General features: G+C 29.8%; 1 long non-coding RNA gene across 4 annotated transcripts in view; it reads right to left on the bottom strand.

The window, feature by feature from the left end:
• LOC106164233 (uncharacterized) overlaps positions 1-24,417 on the bottom strand; it is a 35,584-nt gene extending 11,167 nt beyond the window's left edge. The window contains exons 1-3 of one of the 4 annotated variants that reach the window (XR_001238549.2): positions 23,871-24,417; positions 23,328-23,473; positions 22,836-22,968 (exon numbers count right to left, since the gene is read on the bottom strand). This is a non-coding gene — a long non-coding RNA (uncharacterized LOC106164233). Of the gene's footprint in view, positions 1-22,835; positions 23,474-23,849 lie in introns of all 4 variants that reach the window. The other 3 variants (XR_002886414.2, XR_001238550.2, XR_001238548.2) reach the window with 3 other exon arrangements.
• Positions 24,418-24,792: the final 375 nt, after the last annotated feature.

The raw sequence follows: 24,792 nt of genomic DNA, 5'->3' as shown, positions 1-24,792 counted from the left end.
AGCAAAATGGCCGAAAGCCAGTAGATGACTAGAGAGGGAGTGAAAAATTGGATCTTTAATATTTTACTAAAATTATCATTTTCTTTAAATAAGACTGTTTTTAGAGGTTAGGGGAAGGCTATATTACTTATTTCTATAAAATTTATACAAATTTTTTTCGTTCAAGAAAAGTCACTCAAGTATATGCTATGTGAAGCTATGTAAACTTACAACATTTGAGGGGGGGGTTTGAGAAGCATTTTGTTAATAATTTTAATTAATTTGGGTCTCATATTCATGAATTTGGTTACACAAGTTTATAATTCCCTATATTACTGAAATAATCTTATCAAAAGAGGAAACTAAGCCAAAAATATATTTTGCACTCATTTAACTATTCTCAGTATAGCAAAATGGCCGAAAGCCAATAGATGACTAGAGAGGGAGTAAAAAATTGGATCTTTAATATTTTACTAAAATTATCATTTTCTTTTAAGAAGACTGTTTTTAGAGGTTAGGGAAAGGCTATATTACTTATTTATATAAAATTTATACAAAAGTTTTTCGTTCAATAAAAGTCACTTAAGTATATGCTATGTGGAGCTATGTAAACTTACAACATTTGAGGGGGGGGTTGAGAAGTATTTTGTTAATAATTTTAATTAATTTGGGTCACATATTCATGAATTTGGTTACATAAGTTTATAATTCCCTATATTACTGAAATAAACTCATCAAAACAGGAAAATAAGCCAAAATATATATTTTGCACCTATTTAACTATTGTCAGTACAGCAAAATGGTCGAAAGCCGGTTGATGACTAGAGAGGGAGTAAAGAATGGGATCTTTAATATTTTACTAAAATTATCATTTTCTTTTAATAAGACTGTTTTTGGAGGTTTGGGAAAGGCTATATTACTTATTTCTATAAAATTTATACAAAATGTTTTCCTTCAAGAAAAGTCACTCAAGTATATGCTATGTGAAGCTATGTAAACTTATAACATTTGAGGGGGGGGGGTTGAGAAGCAATTTGTTAATAATTTTAATTAATTTGGGTCTCATATTCATGAATTTGGTTACACAAGTTTATAATTCCCTATATTACTGAAATAATCTCATCAAAAGAGGAAACTAAGCCAAAAATATATTTTGCACCTATTTAACTATTGTCAGCACAGCAATATGGCCGAAAGCCAGTTGGTGACTAGAGAAGGGATAAAGAATGGGATCTTTAATATTTTACTTAAATTTTCATTCTTTTAATAAGACTGTTTTTGGAGGTTATGGAAAGGCTATATTACTTATTTCTATAAAATTTATATAAAATTTTTTCGTTCAAGAAAAGTCACTCAAGTATATGCAATGTGGAGCTATGTAAACTTACAACATTTGGGGGGGGGGGGGTGAGAAGTTATTTGTTAATAATTTTAATAAATTTGGGTCACATATTCATGAATTTGGTTACACAAGTTTATAATTCCCTATATTACTGAAATAAAGTTATCAAAACAGGAAACTAAGCCAAAATATATATTTTGCACCTATTTAACTATTGTCAGTATAGGAAAATGGCCGAAAGCCAGTTGGTGACTAGAGAGGGAGTAAAAATGGGATCTTTAATATTTTACTAAAATTATCATTTTCTTTTAGTAAGACTGTTTTTGGAGGTTAGGGAAAGGCTATATTACTTATTTCTATAAAATTTATACAAATTTTTTTCGTTCAAGAAAAGTCACTCAAGTATATGCTATGTGAAGCTATGTAAACTTATAACATTTGAGGGGGGGGGGGGGTTGAGAAGCATTTTGTTAATAATTTTAATTAATTTGGGTCTCATATTCATGAATTTGGTTACACAAGTTTATAATTCCCTATATTACTGAAATAATCTTATCAAAAGAGGAAAGTAAGCCAAAAATATATTTTGCACTCATTTAACTATTGTCAGTATAGCAAAATGGCCGAAAGCCAGTAGATGACTAGAGAGGGAGTAAAAAATTGGATCTTTAATATTTTACTAAAATTATCATTCTCTTTTAATAAGACTGTTTTTAGAGGTTAGGGAAAGGCTATATTACTTATTTATATAAAATTTATATAAAAGTTTTTCGTTCAATAAAAGTCACTCAAGTATATGCTATGTGGAGCTATGTAAACTTACAACATTTGAGGGTGGGGTTGAGAAGTATTTTGTTAATAATTTTAATTAATTTGGGTCACATATTCATGAATTTGGTTACATAAGTTTATAATTCCCTATATTACTGAAATAAACTCATCAAAACAGGAAAGTAAGCCAAAATATATATTTTGCACCTATTTAACTATTGTCAGTACAGCAAAATGGCCGAAAGCCGGTTGATGACTAGAGAGGGAGTAAAGAATGGGATCTTTAATATTTTACTAAAATTATCATTTTCTTTTAATAAGACTGTTTTTGGAGGTTAGGGAAAGGCTATATTACTTATTTCTATAAAATTTATACAAATTTTTTTCGTTCAATAAAAGTCACTCAAGTACATGCTATGTGGAGCCATGTAAACTTACAACATTTGAAGGGGGGGGGGGTTGAGAAGTATTTTGTTAATAATTTTAATTAATTTGGGCCTCATATTGATGAATTTGGTTACACAAGTTTATAATTCCTTATATTACTGAAATAAACTGATCAAAAGAGGAAACTAAGCCAAAAATATATTTTGCACCTATTTAACTATTGACAGTATAGCAAAATGGCCGAAAGCCAGTTGGTGACTAGAGAGGGGGTAAAGAATGGGATCTTTAATATTTTACTTAAATTTTCATTTTTTTAAAACAAGACTGTTTTTGTAGGTTAGGGAAAGGCTATATTACTTTTATCTAAAAAATTTATACAAAATTTTTTCGTTCAATAAAAGTCACTCAAGTATATGCTTTGTGGAGCTATGTAAACTTACAACATTTGAGGGGAGGGGGGTTGAGAAGTATTTTGTTGATAATTTTAATAAATTTTTGTCACATATTCCTGAATTTGGTTACACAAATTTTTAATTCACTATATTACTGTAATAAACTTATCAATACAGGTAAGTAAGCCAAAAATATATTTTGCACCCATTTAAGTATTGTCAGTATAGCAAAATGGCCGAAAGCCAGTTGATGACTAGAGAGGGGATAAAGAATGGGATCTTTAATATTTTACTAAAATTATCATTTTCTTTTAGTAAGACTGTTTTTGGGGGTTAGGGAAAGGCTATATTACTAATATCTATAAAATTTATACAAGTTTTTGATGTGCAATAAAAGTCACTCAAGTACACGCTTTGTGGAGCTATGTAAACTTACAACGTTTGGCCTGGGGGCGGGGGATGAAAAGAATTTTGTTGATAATTTTAATAAATTTTTGTCACATATTCCTGAATTTGGTTACACAAATTTATAATTCACTATATTACTGAAATAAACTCACCAAAACAGGAAAGTAAGCCAAAAATATATTTTGCACCCATTTTACTATTGTCAGTATAGCAAAATGGCCGAAAGCCAGTTGATGACTAGAGAGGGAGTAAAGAATGGGATCTTTAATATTTTACTAAAATTATCATTTTCTTTTAATAAGACTGTTTTTGGAGGTTATGGAAAGGCTATATTACTTATTTCTATAAAATTTATATAAAATTTTTTCGTTCAAGAAAAGTCACTCAAGTATATGCAATGTGGAGCTATGTAAACTTACAACATTTGGGGGGGGGGGGGGGTGAGAAGTTATTTGTTAATAATTTTAATAAATTTGGGTCACATATTCATGAATTTGGTTACATAAGTTTATAATTCCCTATATTACTGAAATAAACTCATCAAAACAGGAAACTAAGCCAAAATATATATTTTGCACCTATTTAACTATTGTCAGTATAGGAAAATGGCCGAAAGCCAGTTGGTGACTAGAGAGGGAGTAAAAATGGGATCTTTAATATTTTACTAAAATTATCATTTTCTTTTAGTAAGACTGTTTTTGGAGGTTAGGGAAAGGCTATATTACTTATTTCTATAAAATTTATACAAATTTTTTTCGTTCAAGAAGTCACTCAAGTATATGCTATGTGAAGCTATGTAAACTTATAACATTTAAGGGGGGGGGGGTTGAGAAGCATTTTGTTAATAATTTTAATTAATTTGGGTCTCATATTCATGAATTTGGTTACACAAGTTTATAATTCCCTATATTACTGAAATAATCTTATCAAAAGAGGAAAGTAAGCCAAAAATATATTTTGCACTCATTTAACTATTGTCAGTATAGCAAAATGGCCGAAAGCCAGTAGATGACTAGAGAGGGAGTAAAAAATTGGATCTTTAATATTTTACTAAAATTATCATTTTCTTTTAATAAGACTGTTTTTAGAGGTTAGGGGAAGGCTATATTACTTATTTCTATAAAATTTATACAAATTTTTTTCGTTCAAGAAAAGTCACTCAAGTATATGCTATGTGAAGCTATGTAAACTTATAACATTTGAGGGGGGGGGTTGAGAAGCATTTTGTTAATAATTTTAATTAATTTGGGTCTCATATTCATGAATTTGGTTACACAAGTTTATAATTCCCTATATTACTGAAATAATCTTATCAAAAGAGGAAAGTAAGCCAAAAATATATTTTGCACTCATTTAACTATTGTCAGTATAGCAAAATGGCCGAAAGCCAGTAGATGACTAGAGAGGGAGTAAAAAATTGGATCTTTAATATTTTACTAAAATTATCATTCTCTTTTAATAAGACTGTTTTTAGAGGTTAGGGAAAGGCTATATTACTTATTTATATAAAATTTATATAAAAGTTTTTCGTTCAATAAAAGTCACTCAAGTATATGCTATGTGGAGCTATGTAAACTTACAACATTTGAGGGGGGGGTTGAGAAGTATTTTGTTAATAATTTTAATTAATTTGGGTCACATATTCATGAATTTGGTTACATAAGTTTATAATTCCCTATATTACTGAAATAAACTCATCAAAACAGGAAAGTAAGCCAAAATATATATTTTGCACCTATTTAACTATTGTCAGTACAGCAAAATGGCCGAAAGCCGGTTGATGACTAGAGAGGGAGTAAAGAATGGGATCTTTAATATTTTACTAAAATTATCATTTTCTTTTAATAAGACTGTTTTTGGAGGTTAGGGAAAGGCTATATTACTTATTTCTATAAAATTTATACAAATTTTTTTCGTTCAATAAAAGTCACTCAAGTACATGCTATGTGGAGCCATGTAAACTTACAACATTTGAAGGGGGGGGGGGTTGAGAAGTATTTTGTTAATAATTTTAATTAATTTGGGCCTCATATTGATGAATTTGGTTACACAAGTTTATAATTCCTTATATTACTGAAATAAACTGATCAAAAGAGGAAACTAAGCCAAAAATATATTTTGCACCTATTTAACTATTGACAGTATAGCAAAATGGCCGAAAGCCAGTTGGTGACTAGAGAGGGGGTAAAGAATGGGATCTTTAATATTTTACTTAAATTTTCATTTTTTTAAAACAAGACTGTTTTTGTAGGTTAGGGAAAGGCTATATTACTTTTATCTAAAAAATTTATACAAAATTTTTTCGTTCAATAAAAGTCACTCAAGTATATGCTTTGTGGAGCTATGTAAACTTACAACATTTGAGGGGAGGGGGGTTGAGAAGTATTTTGTTGATAATTTTAATAAATTTTTGTCACATATTCCTGAATTTGGTTACACAAATTTTTAATTCACTATATTACTGTAATAAACTTATCAATACAGGTAAGTAAGCCAAAAATATATTTTGCACCCATTTAAGTATTGTCAGTATAGCAAAATGGCCGAAAGCCAGTTGATGACTAGAGAGGGGATAAAGAATGGGATCTTTAATATTTTACTAAAATTATCATTTTCTTTTAGTAAGACTGTTTTTGGGGGTTAGGGAAAGGCTATATTACTAATATCTATAAAATTTATACAAGTTTTTGATGTGCAATAAAAGTCACTCAAGTACACGCTTTGTGGAGCTATGTAAACTTACAACGTTTGGCCTGGGGGCGGGGGATGAAAAGAATTTTGTTGATAATTTTAATAAATTTTTGTCACATATTCCTGAATTTGGTTACACAAATTTATAATTCACTATATTACTGAAATAAACTCACCAAAACAGGAAAGTAAGCCAAAAATATATTTTGCACCCATTTTACTATTGTCAGTATAGCAAAATGGCCGAAAGCCAGTTGATGACTAGAGAGGGAGTAAAGAATGGGATCTTTAATATTTTACTAAAATTATCATTTTCTTTTAATAAGACTGTTTTTGGAGGTTATGGAAAGGCTATATTACTTATTTCTATAAAATTTATATAAAATTTTTTCGTTCAAGAAAAGTCACTCAAGTATATGCAATGTGGAGCTATGTAAACTTACAACATTTGGGGGGGGGGGGTGAGAAGTTATTTGTTAATAATTTTAATAAATTTGGGTCACATATTCATGAATTTGGTTACATAAGTTTATAATTCCCTATATTACTGAAATAAACTCATCAAAACAGGAAACTAAGCCAAAATATATATTTTGCACCTATTTAACTATTGTCAGTATAGGAAAATGGCCGAAAGCCAGTTGGTGACTAGAGAGGGAGTAAAAATGGGATCTTTAATATTTTACTAAAATTATCATTTTCTTTTAGTAAGACTGTTTTTGGAGGTTAGGGAAAGGCTATATTACTTATTTCTATAAAATTTATACAAATTTTTTTCGTTCAAGAAGTCACTCAAGTATATGCTATGTGAAGCTATGTAAACTTATAACATTTAAGGGGGGGGGGTTGAGAAGCATTTTGTTAATAATTTTAATTAATTTGGGTCTCATATTCATGAATTTGGTTACACAAGTTTATAATTCCCTATATTACTGAAATAATCTTATCAAAAGAGGAAAGTAAGCCAAAAATATATTTTGCACTCATTTAACTATTGTCAGTATAGCAAAATGGCCGAAAGCCAGTAGATGACTAGAGAGGGAGTAAAAAATTGGATCTTTAATATTTTACTAAAATTATCATTTTCTTTTAATAAGACTGTTTTTAGAGGTTAGGGGAAGGCTATATTACTTATTTCTATAAAATTTATACAAATTTTTTTCGTTCAAGAAAAGTCACTCAAGTATATGCTATGTGAAGCTATGTAAACTTATAACATTTGAGGGGGGGGGTTGAGAAGCATTTTGTTAATAATTTTAATTAATTTGGGTCTCATATTCATGAATTTGGTTACACAAGTTTATAATTCCCTATATTACTGAAATAATCTTATCAAAAGAGGAAAGTAAGCCAAAAATATATTTTGCACTCATTTAACTATTGTCAGTATAGCAAAATGGCCGAAAGCCAGTAGATGACTAGAGAGGGAGTAAAAAATTGGATCTTTAATATTTTACTAAAATTATCATTCTCTTTTAATAAGACTGTTTTTAGAGGTTAGGGAAAGGCTATATTACTTATTTATATAAAATTTATATAAAAGTTTTTCGTTCAATAAAAGTCACTCAAGTATATGCTATGTGGAGCTATGTAAACTTACAACATTTGAGGGGGGGGTTGAGAAGTATTTTGTTAATAATTTTAATTAATTTGGGTCACATATTCATGAATTTGGTTACATAAGTTTATAATTCCCTATATTACTGAAATAAACTCATCAAAACAGGAAAGTAAGCCAAAATATATATTTTGCACCTATTTAACTATTGTCAGTACAGCAAAATGGCCGAAAGCCGGTTGATGACTAGAGAGGGAGTAAAGAATGGGATCTTTAATATTTTACTAAAATTATCATTTTCTTTTAATAAGACTGTTTTTGGAGGTTAGGGAAAGGCTATATTACTTATTTCTATAAAATTTATACAAATTTTTTTCGTTCAAAAAAAGTCACTCAAGTACATGCTATGTGGAGCCATGTAAACTTAAAACATTTGAAGGGGGGGGGGGGTTGAGAAGTATTTTGTTAATAATTTTAATTAATTTGGGCCTCATATTGATGAATTTGGTTACACAAGTTTATAATTCCTTATATTACTGAAATAAACTGATCAAAAGAGGAAACTAAGCCAAAAATATATTTTGCACCTATTTAACTATTGACAGTATAGCAAAATGGCCGAAAGCCAGTTGGTGACTAGAGAGGGGGTAAAGAATGGGATCTTTAATATTTTACTTAAATTTTCATTTTTTTAAAACAAGACTGTTTTTGTAGGTTAGGGAAAGGCTATATTACTTTTATCTAAAAAATTTATACAAAATTTTTTCATTCAATAAAAGTCACTCAAGTATATGCTTTGTGGAGCTATGTAAACTTACAACATTTGAGGGGGGGGGGTTGAGAAGTATTTTGTTGATAATTTTAATAAATTTTTGTCACATATTCCTGAATTTGGTTACAGAAATTTTTAATTCACTATATTACTGTAATAAACTTATCAATACAGGAAAGTAAGCCAAAAATAAATTTTGCACCCATTTAAGTATTGTCAGTATAGCAAAATGGCCGAAAGCCAGTTGATGACTAGAGAGGGGATAAAGAATGGGATCTTTAATATTTTACTAAAATTATCATTTTCTTTTAGTAAGACTGTTTTTGGGGGTTAGGGAAAGGCTATATTACTAATATCTATAAAATTTATACAAGTTTTTGATGTGCAATAAAAGTCACTCAAGTACACGTTTTGTGGAGCTATGTAAACTTACAACGTTTGGCCTTGGGGCGGGGGATGAAAAGAATTTTGTTGATAATTTTAATAAATTTTTGTCACATATTCCTGAATTTGGTTACACAAATTTATAATTCACTATATTACTGAAATAAACTCACCAAAACAGGAAAGTAAGCCAAAAATATATTTTGCACCCATTTTACTATTGTCAGTATAGCAAAATGGCCGAAAGCAAGATGACTAGAGAGGGAGTAAAGAATGGGATCTTTAATATTTTACTAAAATTATCATTTTCTTTTAATAAGACTGTTTTTGGAGGTTATGGAAAGGCTATATTACTTATTTCTATAAAATTTATATAAAATTTTTTCGTTCAAGAAAAGTCACTCAAGTATATGCAATGTGGAGCTATGTAAACTTACAACATTTGAGGGGGGGGTTGAGAAGTATTTTGTTAATAATTTTAATTAATTTGGGTCACATATTCATGAATTTGGTTACATAAGTTTATAATTCCCTATATTACTGAAATAAACTTATCAAAACAGGAAACTAAGCCAAAATATATATTTTGCACCTATTTAACTATTGTCAGTATAGGAAAATGGCCGAAAGCCAGTTAGTGACTAGAGAGGGAGTAAAAATGGGATCTTTAATATTTTACTAAAATTATCATTTTCTTTTAGTAAGACTGTTTTTGGAGGTTAGGGAAAGGCTATATTACTTATTTCTATAAAATTTATACAAATTTTTTTCGTTCAAGAAGTCACTCAAGTATATGCTATGTGAAGCTATGTAAACTTATAACATTTAAGGGGGGGGGGGGTTGAGAAGCATTTTGTTAATAATTTTAATTAATTTGGGTCTCATATTCATGAATTTGGTTACACAAGTTTATAATTCCCTATATTACTGAAATAATCTTATCAAAAGAGGAAAGTAAGCCAAAAATATATTTTGCACTCATTTAACTATTGTCAGTATAGCAAAATGGCCGAAAGCCAGTAGATGACTAGAGAGGGAGTAAAAAATTGGATCTTTAATATTTTACTAAAATTATCATTCTCTTTTAATAAGACTGTTTTTAGAGGTTAGGGAAAGGCTATATTACTTATTTATATAAAATTTATATAGAAGTTTTTCGTTCAATAAAAGTCACTCAAGTATATGCTATGTGGAGCTATGTAAACTTACAACATTTGAGGGGGGGGTTGAGAAGTATTTTGTTAATAATTTTAATTAATTTGGGTCACATATTCATGAATTTGGTTACATAAGTTTATAATTCCTTATATTACTGAAATAAACTCATCAAAACAGGAAAGTAAGCCAAAATATATATTTTGCACCTATTTAACTATTGTCAGTACAGCAAAATGGCCGAAAGCCGGTTGATGACTAGAGAGGGAGTAAAGAATGGGATCTTTAATATTTTACTAAAATTATCATTTTCTTTTAATAAGACTGTTTTTGGAGGTTAGGGAAAGGCTATATTACTTATTTCTATAAAATTTATACAAATTTTTTTCGTTCAATAAAAGTCACTCAAGTACATGCTATGTGGAGCCATGTAAACTTACAACATTTGAAGGGGGGGGGGGGTTGAGAAGTATTTTGTTAATAATTTTAATTAATTTGGGCCTCATATTGATGAATTTGGTTACACAAGTTTATAATTCCTTATATTACTGAAATAAACTGATCAAAAGAGGAAACTAAGCCAAAAATATATTTTGCACCTATTTAACTATTGACAGTATAGCAAAATGGCCGAAAGCCAGTTGGTGACTAGAGAGGGGGTAAAGAATGGGATCTTTAATATTTTACTTAAATTTTCATTTTTTTAAAACAAGACTGTTTTTGTAGGTTAGGGAAAGGCTATATTACTTTTATCTAAAAAATTTATACAAAATTTTTTCGTTCAATAAAAGTCACTCAAGTATATGCTTTGTGGAGCTATGTAAACTTACAACATTTGAGGGGAGGGGGGTTGAGAAGTATTTTGTTGATAATTTTAATAAATTTTTGTCACATATTCCTGAATTTGGTTACACAAATTTTTAATTCACTATATTACTGTAATAAACTTATCAATACAGGTAAGTAAGCCAAAAATATATTTTGCACCCATTTAAGTATTGTCAGTATAGCAAAATGGCCGAAAGCCAGTTGATGACTAGAGAGGGGATAAAGAATGGGATCTTTAATATTTTACTAAAATTATCATTTTCTTTTAGTAAGACTGTTTTTGGGGGTTAGGGAAAGGCTATATTACTAATATCTATAAAATTTATACAAGTTTTTGATGTGCAATAAAAGTCACTCAAGTACACGCTTTGTGGAGCTATGTAAACTTACAACGTTTGGCCTGGGGGCGGGGGATGAAAAGAATTTTGTTGATAATTTTAATAAATTTTTGTCACATATTCCTGAATTTGGTTACACAAATTTATAATTCACTATATTACTGAAATAAACTCACCAAAACAGGAAAGTAAGCCAAAAATATATTTTGCACCCATTTTACTATTGTCAGTATAGCAAAATGGCCGAAAGCAAGATGACTAGAGAGGGAGTAAAGAATGGGATCTTTAATATTTTACTAAAATTATCATTTTCTTTTAATAAGACTGTTTTTGGAGGTTATGGAAAGGCTATATTACTTATTTCTATAAAATTTATACAAAATTTTTTCGTTCAAGAAAAGTCACTCAAGTATATGCAATGTGGAGCTATGTAAACTTACAACATTTGGGGGGGGGGTGAGAAGTTATTTGTTAATAATTTTAATAAATTTGGGTCACATATTCATGAATTTGGTTACACAAGTTTATAATTCCCTATATTACTGAAATAAAGTTATCAAAACAGGAAACTAAGCCAAAATATATATTTTGCACCTATTTAACTATTGTCAGTATAGGAAAATGGCCGAAAGCCAGTTGGTGACTAGAGAGGGAGTAAAAATGGGATCTTTAATATTTTACTAAAATTATCATTTTCTTTTAGTAAGACTGTTTTTGGAGGTTAGGGAAAGGCTATATTACTTATTTCTATAAAATTTATACAAATTTTTTTCGTTCAAGAAAAGTCACTCAAGTATATGCTATGTGAAGCTATGTAAACTTATAACATTTAAGGGGGGGGGGTTGAGAAGCATTTTGTTAATAATTTTAATTAATTTGGGTCTCATATTCATGAATTTGGTTACACAAGTTTATAATTCCCTATATTACTGAAATAATCTCATCAAAAGAGGAAAGTAAGCCAAAAATATATTTTGCACTCATTTAACTATTGTCAGTATAGCAAAATGGCCGAAAGCCAGTAGATGACTAGAGAGGGAGTAAAAAATTGGATCTTTAATATTTTACTAAAATTATCATTTTCTTTTAATAAGACTGTTTTTAGAGGTTAGGGGAAGGCTATATTACTTATTTCTATAAAATTTATACAAATTTTTTTCGTTCAAGAAAAGTCACTCAAGTATATGCTATGTGAAGCTATGTAAACTTATAACATTTGAGGGGGGGGGGTTGAGAAGCATTTTGTTAATAATTTTAATTAATTTGGGTCTCATATTCATGAATTTGGTTACACAAGTTTATAATTCCCTATATTACTGAAATAATCTTATCAAAAGAGGAAAGTAAGCCAAAAATATATTTTGCACTCATTTAACTATTGTCAGTATAGCAAAATGGCCGAAAGCCAGTAGATGACTAGAGAGGGAGTAAAAAATTGGATCTTTAATATTTTACTAAAATTATCATTCTCTTTTAATAAGACTGTTTTTAGAGGTTAGGGAAAGGCTATATTACTTATTTATATAAAATTTATATAAAAGTTTTTCGTTCAATAAAAGTCACTCAAGTATATGCTATGTGGAGCTATGTAAACTTACAACATTTGAGGGGGGGGTTGAGAAGTATTTTGTTAATAATTTTAATTAATTTGGGTCACATATTCATGAATTTGGTTACATAAGTTTATAATTCCCTATATTACTGAAATAAACTCATCAAAACAGGAAAGTAAGCCAAAATATATATTTTGCACCTATTTAACTATTGTCAGTACAGCAAAATGGCCGAAAGCCGGTTGATGACTAGAGAGGGAGTAAAGAATGGGATCTTTAATATTTTACTAAAATTATCATTCTCTTTTAATAAGACTGTTTTTGGAGGTTAGGGAAAGGCTATATTACTTATTTCTATAAAATTTATACAAATTTTTTTCGTTCAATAAAAGTCACTCAAGTACATGCTATGTGGAGCCATGTTAACTTACAACATTTGAAGGGGGGGGGGGTTGAGAAGTATTTTGTTAATAATTTTAATTAATTTGGGCCTCATATTGATGAATTTGGTTACACAAGTTTATAATCCCTTATATTACTGAAATAAACTGATCAAAAGAGGAAACTAAGCCAAAAATATATTTTGCACCTATTTAACTATTGACAGTATAGCAAAATGGCCGAAAGCCAGTTGGTGACTAGAGAGGGGGTAAAGAATGGGATCTTTAATATTTTACTTAAATTATCATTTTCTTTTAATAAGACTGTTTTTAGAGGTTAGGGGAAGGCTATATTACTTATTTCTATAAAATTTATACAAATTTTTTTCGTTCAAGAAAAGTCACTCAAGTATATGCTATGTGAAGCTATGTAAACTTATAACATTTGAGGGGGGGGGGTTGAGAAGCATTTTGTTAATAATTTTAATTAATTTGGGTCTCATATTCATGAATTTGGTTACACAAGTTTATAATTCCCTATATTACTGAAATAATCTCATCAAAAGAGGAAAGTAAGCAAAAAATATATTTTGCACTCATTTAACTATTGTCAGTATAGCAAAATGGCCGAAAGCCAGTAGATGACTAGAGAGGGAGTAAAAAATTGGATCTTTAATATTTTACTAAAATTATCATTTTCTTTTAATAAGACTGTTTTTAGAGGTTAGGGGAAGGCTATATTACTTATTTCTATAAAATTTATACAAATTTTTTTCGTTCAAGAAAAGTCACTCAAGTATATGCTATGTGAAGCTATGTAAACTTATAACATTAGAGGGGGGGGGGGGTTGAGAAGCATTTTGTTAATAATTTTAATTAATTTGGGTCTCATATTCATGAATTTGGTTACACAAGTTTATAATTCCCTATATTACTGAAATAATCTTATCAAAAGAGGAAAGTAAGCCAAAAATATATTTTGCACTCATTTAACTATTGTCAGTATAGCAAAATGGCCGAAAGCCAGTAGATGACTAGAGAGGGAGTAAAAAATTGGATCTTTAATATTTTACTAAAATTATCATTCTCTTTTAATAAGACTGTTTTTAGAGGTTAGGGAAAGGCTATATTACTTATTTATATAAAATTTATATAAAAGTTTTTCGTTCAATAAAAGTCACTCAAGTATATGCTATGTGGAGCTATGTAAACTTACAACATTTGAGGGGGGGGTTGAGAAGTATTTTGTTAATAATTTTAATTAATTTGGGTCACATATTCATGAATTTGGTTACATAAGTTTATAATTCCCTATATTACTGAAATAAACTCATCAAAACAGGAAAGTAAGCCAAAATATATATTTTGCACCTATTTAACTATTGTCAGTACAGCAAAATGGCCGAAAGCCGGTTGATGACTAGAGAGGGAGTAAAGAATGGGATCTTTAATATTTTACTAAAATTATCATTTTCTTTTAATAAGACTGTTTTTGGAGGTTAGGGAAAGGCTATATTACTTATTTCTATAAAATTTATACAAATTTTTTTCGTTCAATAAAAGTCACTCAAGTACATGCTATGTGGAGCCATGTTAACTTACAACATTTGAAGGGGGGGGGGGTTGAGAAGTATTTTGTTAATAATTTTAATTAATTTGGGCCTCATATTGATGAATTTGGTTACACAAGTTTATAATCCCTTATATTACTGAAATAAACTGATCAAAAGAGGAAACTAAGCCAAAAATATATTTTGCACCTATTTAACTATTGACAGTATAGCAAAATGGCCGAAAGCCAGTTGGTGACTAGAGAGGGGGTAAAGAATGGGATCTTTAATATTTTACTTAAATTTTCATTTTTTTAAAACAAGACTGTTTTTGTAGGTTAGGGAAAGGCTATATTACTTTTATCTAAAAAATTTATACAAAATTTTTTCATTCAATAAAAGTCACTCAAGTATATGCTTTGTGGAGCTATGTAAACTTACAACATTTGAGGGGGGGGGGGGGTTGAGAAGTATTTTGTTGATAATTTTAATAAATTTTTGTCACATATTCCTGAATTTGGTTACACAAATTTTTAATTCACTATATTACTGTAATAAACTTATCAATACAGGAAAGTAAGCCAAAAATAAATTTTGCACCCATTTAAGTATTGTCAGTATAGCAAAATGGCCGAAAGCCAGTTGATGACTAGAGAGGGGATAAAGAATGGGATCTTTAATATTTTACTAAAATTATCATTTTCTTTTAATAAGACTGTTTTTGGAGGTTATGGAAAGGCTATATTACTTATTTCTATAAAATTTATATAAAATTTTTTCGTTCAAGAAAAGTCACTCAAGTATATGCAATGTGGAGCTATGTAAACTTACAACATTTGAGGGGGGGGTTGAGAAGTATTTTGTTAATAATTTTAATTAATTTGGGTCACATATTCATGAATTTGGTTACATAAGTTTATAATTCCCTATATTACTGAAATAAACTCATCAAAACAGGAAACTAAGCCAAAATATATATTTTGCACCTATTTAACTATTGTCAGTATAGGAAAATGGCCGAAAGCCAGTTGGTGACTAGAGAGGGAGTAAAAATGGGATCTTTAATATTTTACTAAAATTATCATTTTCTTTTAGTAAGACTGTTTTTGGAGGTTAGGGAAAGGCTATATTACTTATTTCTATAAAATTTATACAAATTTTTTTCGTTCAAGAAGTCACTCAAGTATATGCTATGTGAAGCTATGTAAACTTATAACATTTAAGGGGGGGGGGGGTTGAGAAGCATTTTGTTAATAATTTTAATTAATTTGGGTCTCATATTCATGAATTTGGTTACACAAGTTTATAATTCCCTATATTACTGAAATAATCTTATCAAAAGAGGAAAGTAAGCCAAAAATATATTTTGCACTCATTTAACTATTGTCAGTATAGCAAAATGGCCGAAAGCCAGTAGATGACTAGAGAGGGAGTAAAAAATTGGATCTTTAATATTTTACTTAAATTATCATTTTCTTTTAATAAGACTGTTTTTAGAGGTTAGGGGAAGGCTATATTACTTATTTCTATAAAATTTATACAAATTTTTTTCGTTCAAGAAAAGTCACTCAAGTATATGCTATGTGAAGCTATGTAAACTTATAACATTTGAGGGGGGGGGGTTGAGAAGCATTTTGTTAATAATTTTAATTAATTTGGGTCTCATATTCATGAATTTGGTTACACAAGTTTATAATTCCCTATATTACTGAAATAATCTTATCAAAAGAGGAAAGTAAGCCAAAAATATATTTTGCACTCATTTAACTATTGTCAGTATAGCAAAATGGCCGAAAGCCAGTAGATGACTAGAGAGGGAGTAAAAAATTGGATCTTTAATATTTTACTAAAATTATCATTCTCTTTTAATAAGACTGTTTTTAGAGGTTAGGGAAAGGCTATATTACTTATTTATATAAAATTTATATAAAAGTTTTTCGTTCAATAAAAGTCACTCAAGTATATGCTATGTGGAGCTATGTAAACTTACAACATTTGAGGGGGGGGTTGAGAAGTATTTTGTTAATAATTTTAATTAATTTGGGTCACATATTCATGAATTTGGTTACATAAGTTTATAATTCCCTATATTACTGAAATAAACTCATCAAAACAGGAAAGTAAGCCAAAATATATATTTTGCACCTATTTAACTATTGTCAGTACAGCAAAATGGCCGAAAGCCGGTTGATGACTAGAGAGGGAGTAAAGAATGGGATCTTTAATATTTTACTAAAATTATCATTTTCTTTTAATAAGACTGTTTTTGGAGGTTAGGGAAAGGCTATATTACTTATTTCTATAAAATTTATACAAATTTTTTTCGTTCAATAAAAGTCACTCAAGTACATGCTATGTGGAGCCATGTAAACTTACAACATTTGAAGGGGGGGGGGTTGAGAAGTATTTTGTTAATAATTTTAATTAATTTGGGCCTCAAATTGATGAATTTGGTTACACAAGTTTATAATTCCTTATATTACTGAAATAAACTAATCAAAAGAGGAAACTAAGCCATAAATATATTTTGCACCTATTTAACTATTGACAGTATAGCAAAATGGCCGAAAGCCAGTTGGTGACTAGAGAGGGGGTAAAGAATGGGATCTTTAATATTTTACTTAAATTTTCATTTTTTTAAACAAGACTATTCTTGTTGGTTAGGAAAAGGCTATATTACTTATTTCTATAAAATTTATACAAATTTTTTTCGTTCAAGAAAAGTCACTCAAGTATATGCTATGTGAAGCTATGTAAACTTATAACATTTAAGGGGGGGGGTTGAGAAGCATTTTGTTAATAATTTTAATTAATTTGGGTCTCATATTCATGAATTTGGTTACACAAGTTTATAATTCCCTATATTACTGAAATAATCTTATCAAAAGAGGAAAGTAAGCCAAAAATATATTTTGCACTCATTTAACTATTGTCAGTATAGCAAAATGGCCGAAAGCCAGTAGATGACTAGAGAGGGAGTAAAAAATTGGATCTTTAATATTTTACTAAAATTATCATTTTCTTTTAATAAGACTGTTTTTAGAGGTTAGGGGAAGGCTATATTACTTATTTCTATAAAATTTATACAAATTTTTTTCGTTCAAGAAAAGTCACTCAAGTATATGCTATGTGAAGCTATGTAAACTTATAACATTTGAGGGGGGGGGGTTGAGAAGCATTTTGTTAATAATTTTAATTAATTTGGGTCTCATATTCATGAATTTGGTCACACAAGTTTATAATTCCCTATATTACTGAAATAATCTTATCAAAAGAGGAAAGTAAGCCAAAATATATATTTTGCACCTATTTAACTATTGTCAGTACAGCAAAATGGCCGAAAGCCGGTTGATGACTAGAGAGGGAGTAAAGAATGGGATCTTTAATATTTTACTAAAATTATCATTTTCTTTTAATAAGACTGTTTTTGGAGGTTAGGGAAAGGCTATATTACTTATTTCTATAAAATTTATACAAATTTTTTTCGTTCAATAAAAGTCACTCAAGTACATGCTATGTGGAGCCATGTAAACTTACAACATTTGAAGGGGGGGGGGGGTTGAGAAGTATTTTGTTAATAATTTTAATTAATTTGGGCCTCAAATTGATGAATTTGGTTACACAAGTTTATAATTCCTTATATTACTGAAATAAACTAATCAAAAGAGGAAACTAAGCCATAAATATATTTTGCACCTATTTAACTATTGACAGTATAGCAAAATGGCCGAAAGCCAGTTGGTGACTAGAGAGGGGGTAAAGAATGGGATCTTTAATATTTTACTTAAATTTTCATTTTTTTAAACAAGACTATTCTTGTTGGTTAGGAAAAGGCTATATTACTTATTTCTATAAAATTTATACAAATTTTTTTCGTTCAAGAAAAGTCACTCAAGTATATGCTATGTGAAGCTATGTAAACTTATAACATTTAAGGGGGGGGGGGTTGAGAAGCATTTTGTTAATAATTTTAATTAATTTGGGTCTCATATTCATGAATTTGGTTACACAAGTTTATAATTCCCTATATTACTGAAATAATCTTATCAAAAGAGGAAAGTAAGCCAAAAATATATTTTGCACTCATTTAACTATTGTCAGTATAGCAAAATGGCCGAAAGCCAGTAGATGACTAGAGAGGGAGTAAAAAATTGGATCTTTAATATTTTACTAAAATTATCATTTTCTTTTAATAAGACTGTTTTTAGAGGTTAGGGGAAGGCTATATTACTTATTTCTATAAAATTTATACAAATTTTTTTCGTTCAAGAAAAGTCACTCAAGTATATGCTATGTGAAGCTATGTAAACTTATAACATTTGAGGGGGGGGGGGTTGAGAAGCATTTTGTTAATAATTTTAATTAATTTGGGTCTCATATTCATGAATTTGGTCACACAAGTTTATAATTCCCTATATTACTGAAATAATCTTATCAAAAGAGGAAAGTAAGCCAAAAATATATTTTGCACTCATTTAACTATTGTCAGTATAGCAAAATGGCCAAAAGCCAGTAGATGACTAGAGAGGGAGTAAAAAATTGGATCTTTAATATTTTACTAAAATTATCATTTTCTTTTAATAAGACTGTTTTTAGAGGTTAGGGAAAGGCTATATTACTTATTTATATAAAATTTATATAAAAGTTTTTCGTTCAATAAAAGTCACTCAAGTATATGCTATGTGGAGCTATGTAAACTTACAACATTTGAGGGGGGGGTTGAGAAGTATTTTGTTAATAATTTTAATTAATTTGGGTCACATATTCATGAATTTGGTTACATAAGTTTATAATTCCCTATATTACTGAAATAAACTCATCAAAACAGGAAAGTAAGCCAAAATATATATTTTGCACCTATTTAACTATTGTCAGTACAGCAAAATGGCCGAAAGCCGGTTGATGACTAGAGAGGGAGTAAAGGATGGGATCTTTAATATTTTACTAAAATTATCATTTTCTTTTAATAAGACTGTTTTTGGAGGTTAGGGAAAGGCTATATTACTTATTTCTATAAAATTTATACAAATTTTTTTCGTTCAATAAAAGTCACTCCAGTACATGCTATGTGGAGCCATGTAAACTTACAACATTTGAAGGGGGGGGGGGGTTGAGAAGTATTTTGTTAATAATTTTAATTAATTTGGGTCTCATATTGATGAATTTGGTTACACAAGTTTATAATTCCTTATATTACTGAAATAAACTGATCAAAAGAGGAAACTAAGCCAAAAATATATTTTGCACCTATTTAACTATTGACAGTATAGCAAAATGGCCGAAAGCCAGTTGGTGACTAGAGAGGGGGTAAAGAATGGGATCTTTAATATTTTACTTAAATTTTCATTTTTTTAAAACAAGACTGTTTTTGTAGGTTAGGGAAAGGCTATATTACTTTTATCTAAAAAATTTATACAAAATTTTTTCGTCCAATAAAAGTCACTCAAGTATATGCTTTGTGGAGCTATGTAAACTTACAACATTTGAGGGGGGGGGGGGGGGGGGTTGAGAAGTATTTTGTTGATAATTTTAATAAATTTTTGTCACATATTCCTGAATTTGGTTACACAAATTTTTAATTCACTATATTACTGAAATAAACTTATCAATACAGGAAAGTAAGCCAAAAATATATTTTGCACCCATTTTACTATTGTCAGTATAGCAAAATGGCCGAAAGCAAGATGACTAGAGAGGGAGTAAAGAATGGGATCTTTAATATTTTACTAAAATTATCATTTTCTTTTAATAAGACTGTTTTTGGAGGTTATGGAAAGGCTATATTACTTATTTCTATAAAATTTATACAAAATTTTTTCGTTCAAGAAAAGTCACTCAAGTATATGCAATGTGGAGCTATGTAAACTTACAACATTTGGGGGGGGGGGTGAGAAGTTATTTGTTAATAATTTTAATAAATTTGGGTCACATATTCATGAATTTGGTTACACAAGTTTATAATTCCCTATATTACTGAAATAAAGTTATCAAAACAGGAAACTAAGCCAAAATATATATTTTGCACCTATTTAACTATTGTCAGTATATATAGGAAAATGGCCGAAAGCCAGTTGGTGACTAGAGAGGGAGTAAAAATGGGATCTTTAATATTTTACTAAAATTATCATTTTCTTTTAGTAAGACTGTTTTTGGAGGTTAGGGAAAGGCTATATTACTTATTTCTATAAAATTTATACAAATTTTTTTCGTTCAAGAAAAGTCACTCAAGTATATGCTATGTGAAGCTATGTAAACTTATAACATTTAAGGGGGGGGGGTTGAGAAGCATTTTGTTAATAATTTTAATTAATTTGGTTCTCATATTCATGAATTTGGTTACACAAGTTTATAATTCCCTATATTACTGAAATAATCTTATCAAAAGAGGAAAGTAAGCCAAAAATATATTTTGCACTCATTTAACTATTGTCAGTATAGCAAAATGGCCGAAAGCCAGTAGATGACTAGAGAGGGAGTAAAAAATTGGATCTTTAATATTTTACTAAAATTATCATTTTCTTTTAATAAGACTGTTTTTAGAGGTTAGGGGAAGGCTATATTACTTATTTCTATAAAATTTATACAAATTTTTTTCGTTCAAGAAAAGTCACTCAAGTATATGCTATGTGGAGCTATGTAAACTTACAACATTTGAGGGGGGGGTTGAGAAGTATTTTGTTAATAATTTTAATTAATTTGGGTCACATATTCATGAATTTGGTTACATAAGTTTATAATTCCCTATATTACTGAAATAAACTCATCAAAACAGGAAAGTAAGCCAAAATATATATTTTGCACCTATTTAACTATTGTCAGTACAGCAAAATGGCCGAAAGCCGGTTGATGACTAGAGAGGGAGTAAAGAATGGGATCTTTAATATTTTACTAAAATTATCATTTTCTTTTAATAAGACTGTTTTTGGAGGTTAGGGAAAGGCTATATTACTTATTTCTATAAAATTTATACAAATTTTTTTCGTTCAATAAAAGTCACTCAAGTACATGCTATGTGGAGCCATGTAAACTTACAACATTTGAAGGGGGGGGGGGGTTGAGAAGTATTTTGTTAATAATTTTAATTAATTTGGGCCTCATATTGATGAATTTGGTTACACAAGTTTATAATTCCTTATATTACTGAAATAAACTGATCAAAAGAGGAAACTAAGCCAAAAATATATTTTGCACCTATTTAACTATTGACAGTATAGCAAAATGGCCGAAAGCCAGTTGGTGACTAGAGAGGGGGTAAAGAATGGGATCTTTAATATTTTACTTAAATTTTCATTTTTTTAAAACAAGACTGTTTTTGTAGGTTAGGGAAAGGCTATATTACTTTTATCTAAAAAATTTATACAAAATTTTTTCGTCCAATAAAAGTCACTCAAGTATATGCTTTGTGGAGCTATGTAAACTTACAACATTTGAGGGGGGGGGGGGGGGGGTTGAGAAGTATTTTGTTGATAATTTTAATAAATTTTTGTCACATATTCCTGAATTTGGTTACACAAATTTTTAATTCACTATATTACTGAAATAAACTTATCAATACAGGAAAGTAAGCCAAAAATATATTTTGCACCCATTTAAGTATTGTCAGTATAGCAAAATGGCCGAAAGCCAGTTGATGACTAGAGGGAGTAAAGAATGGGATCTTTAATATTTTACTAAAATTATCATTTTCTTTTAGTAAGACTGTTTTTGGGGGTTAGGGAAAGGCTATATTACTTATTTCTATTAAATTTGTACAAAATTTTTTCGTTCAATAAAAGTCACTTAAATATATGCTATGTAAAGCTATGTAAACTTATAAAGTATGGGGGGGGGGAGGGTTTGAAAAGAATTTTGTTGATAATTTTAATTAATTTTTGTCACATATTCCTGAATTTGGTTACACACATTTATAATTCACTTTATTACTAAAATAAATTAATCAAAAAAGGAAACTAAGCCAAAACATATTTTGCACATATTTAACTATTGTCAGAATAGGAATACTGCCAATAGCCCATTGACGACCAGAGAAAGGGTAAAGAATGGGATCTTCAATATTTTACTAAAATTATCTTTTTCTTTAAACAAGACTGTTTGTGTAGGTTAAGGAAAGACTATATTAGTAATTTCTATTTAATTTATTCAAGTTTTTTTTTTTGTTTAATAAAACCTACTTTAGTTTTAACTATTATTTTAATTTATATTTGAGGTCGGGGGGGGGGGGAGGGGGGTTAGGTATTTATTTTACCAGGAAGATATAAGCAAAAGACACAGGGTAATTGTCTTGCCAAATGAAAAATAAAAAGATCTAGATTTGTTTAATACTGAAACTCTTACCTTTTAGACTTACCTTACTTGGTAAATTTGAAGTTCAGTGTCTTCCTTCCACTTTCCTAGTCTTTAGAGTAATTGCATTTACCATATCTCAGCCAAGAAGATCACAGAAAGCAGAGCACCTCTTCAGATGAGTTTGTCCTTCAGGTCTTGAGAGAGAGGAAACAACATAGGTGATTAATACATATCTTTAACCTGATTCTGTTACTATACAATTATTATAATTATTATTATATTATTTTGCATTTTTTTATGAAAAAACAATTGGTTAACAAGCATTACTGACAAAAATCAAAACCGTCTGCAAACCTTTAACAAAAAATCTAATAACAACAAGGAATCCCCATTTCTGCAACTTTAATATATAATAAAAGATGACATGTGTTGACATAGAAAAAGTGGCTGGAGATATAATACTAATGCATGACATAAGGCAGTAGTCTTTTTGAATTTCTAGCTACCATGAAAAAGACTAGTTACACAGTGTACAGTGGAAGCTCATACTCACCGTATACTTACCCCTCCTCTTCACACAGCATCCTAGCAGCTGAGAAAAAGGTGTATCTTGATGCCACAATCATTCTTCACAGTGTCTCTGACTTCACCAAAGGACACAATGTAGACTAGGCAGTTTCAAGTGCAACATGACACAAACTGAATTTGTAATCATCATATGAAGCACATAAGTAAAATATTTATGGCCAAATATTTATGTTCAACCCCCTCCCCCCCAATCACCACCACCAAACAAAGGTTTCTAAATATAAAACCTAAAACTATGCATGTGTAACAGGGTTGTAAAAAACAAGATAGTGACAAAGGAATGACATGAATATTACACTACACATACATATACAGCCATGCAAATTGTTACAAACTGCCAAACGTAATTTTTCATCAACTTATATCTTCAATTGATATTGCTCAAATTTACATTTTAAACTTCAAGTAATTATTTAAATGATCCCTTTGAATCTAAAGAACAAAGTTTAATTTTATTTGGCTGTTAGAAAACACGCCTAAGAAGTACCTGTTTTGGCATAAGACTTACTGTCCTAACTCCCTTTTGTCTAACACGTAGCGCTCTTCCTTGCGTCAGAAAGTGAAACTCTGCCATTAGCCTTGATTCCAATATATGTGCTAAGGCATTTCTGGCGAGCTTAGCTGTAGTTTCTTCAGTGTCCATATATCATCACTGGATCGCCCTTTGGACAGTGCGTGAAAATAAATATACTTACAGACGATCCATTTCGATTGAACAGGGGTAATCCTAGAGAGGGGTAAGAAACGTCCATTGTTCTCGTCAGTGAGGCTAACCAAATTCAGGGTATGTACGCACAGACAGAAAACCATGTATTGTGGGAACGTTACTAATGAAGCCACTGGTAGTACTAGTAGATATCAGTCAGTAGTCTTGAACAAGCACCTCCTTGACGAGTGAACAGTTGTCAAAAACAAAAGACCCAGGTGTGGTAGATCGACTACTGTTCGCGCGTGCCGCAAAGACCAAGCCTAATTGCCCCTCAAGGTCACTAACTAATATCCGGTGCTGACGGTTAGGCTCGTCATAATCATATAAATAGCGCGTTTCCACCCCCTGGATTGAAGACGCTTGGCCTCCATTCGACTTTGTTGTGCAATTTTCCTGCCTCCACAGACTAGAGATGCCGCGGCTTTAATTGACCTACTTCTTGATGCAAGTACACAGCCCCGTTTCATGCGAAAACTCCAGACAAAATGTACAAAACTGATGTTAAGATACATCTACGTCATCCTTTTTTATGGGTTAGAACGCAGAACTGCACAAGTTTCGTTTGCTATGTTCATTAAATGTATCTGAAACCAAACAAAAAAGGAAAAAATTAATAAAATCGTCTGTCGACCAAGTTTATATTCAGTCGCCGATTCACCTGAGATTTCATCATGTACCGGTATGTTACTTAGATCTCTACATAACCTGAGTTTTCTAGAGC

The sequence above is a fragment of the Lingula anatina genome, chromosome 1 (genome assembly GCF_051362555.1).
Source record: "Lingula anatina isolate TDL-2025a chromosome 1, LinAna3.0, whole genome shotgun sequence".
Classification (NCBI taxonomy): domain Eukaryota; kingdom Metazoa; phylum Brachiopoda; class Lingulata; order Lingulida; family Lingulidae; genus Lingula; species Lingula anatina.
Note: the sequence above shows the minus strand (reverse complement) of the source record. Positions and strands in the feature narration are given on the sequence as shown.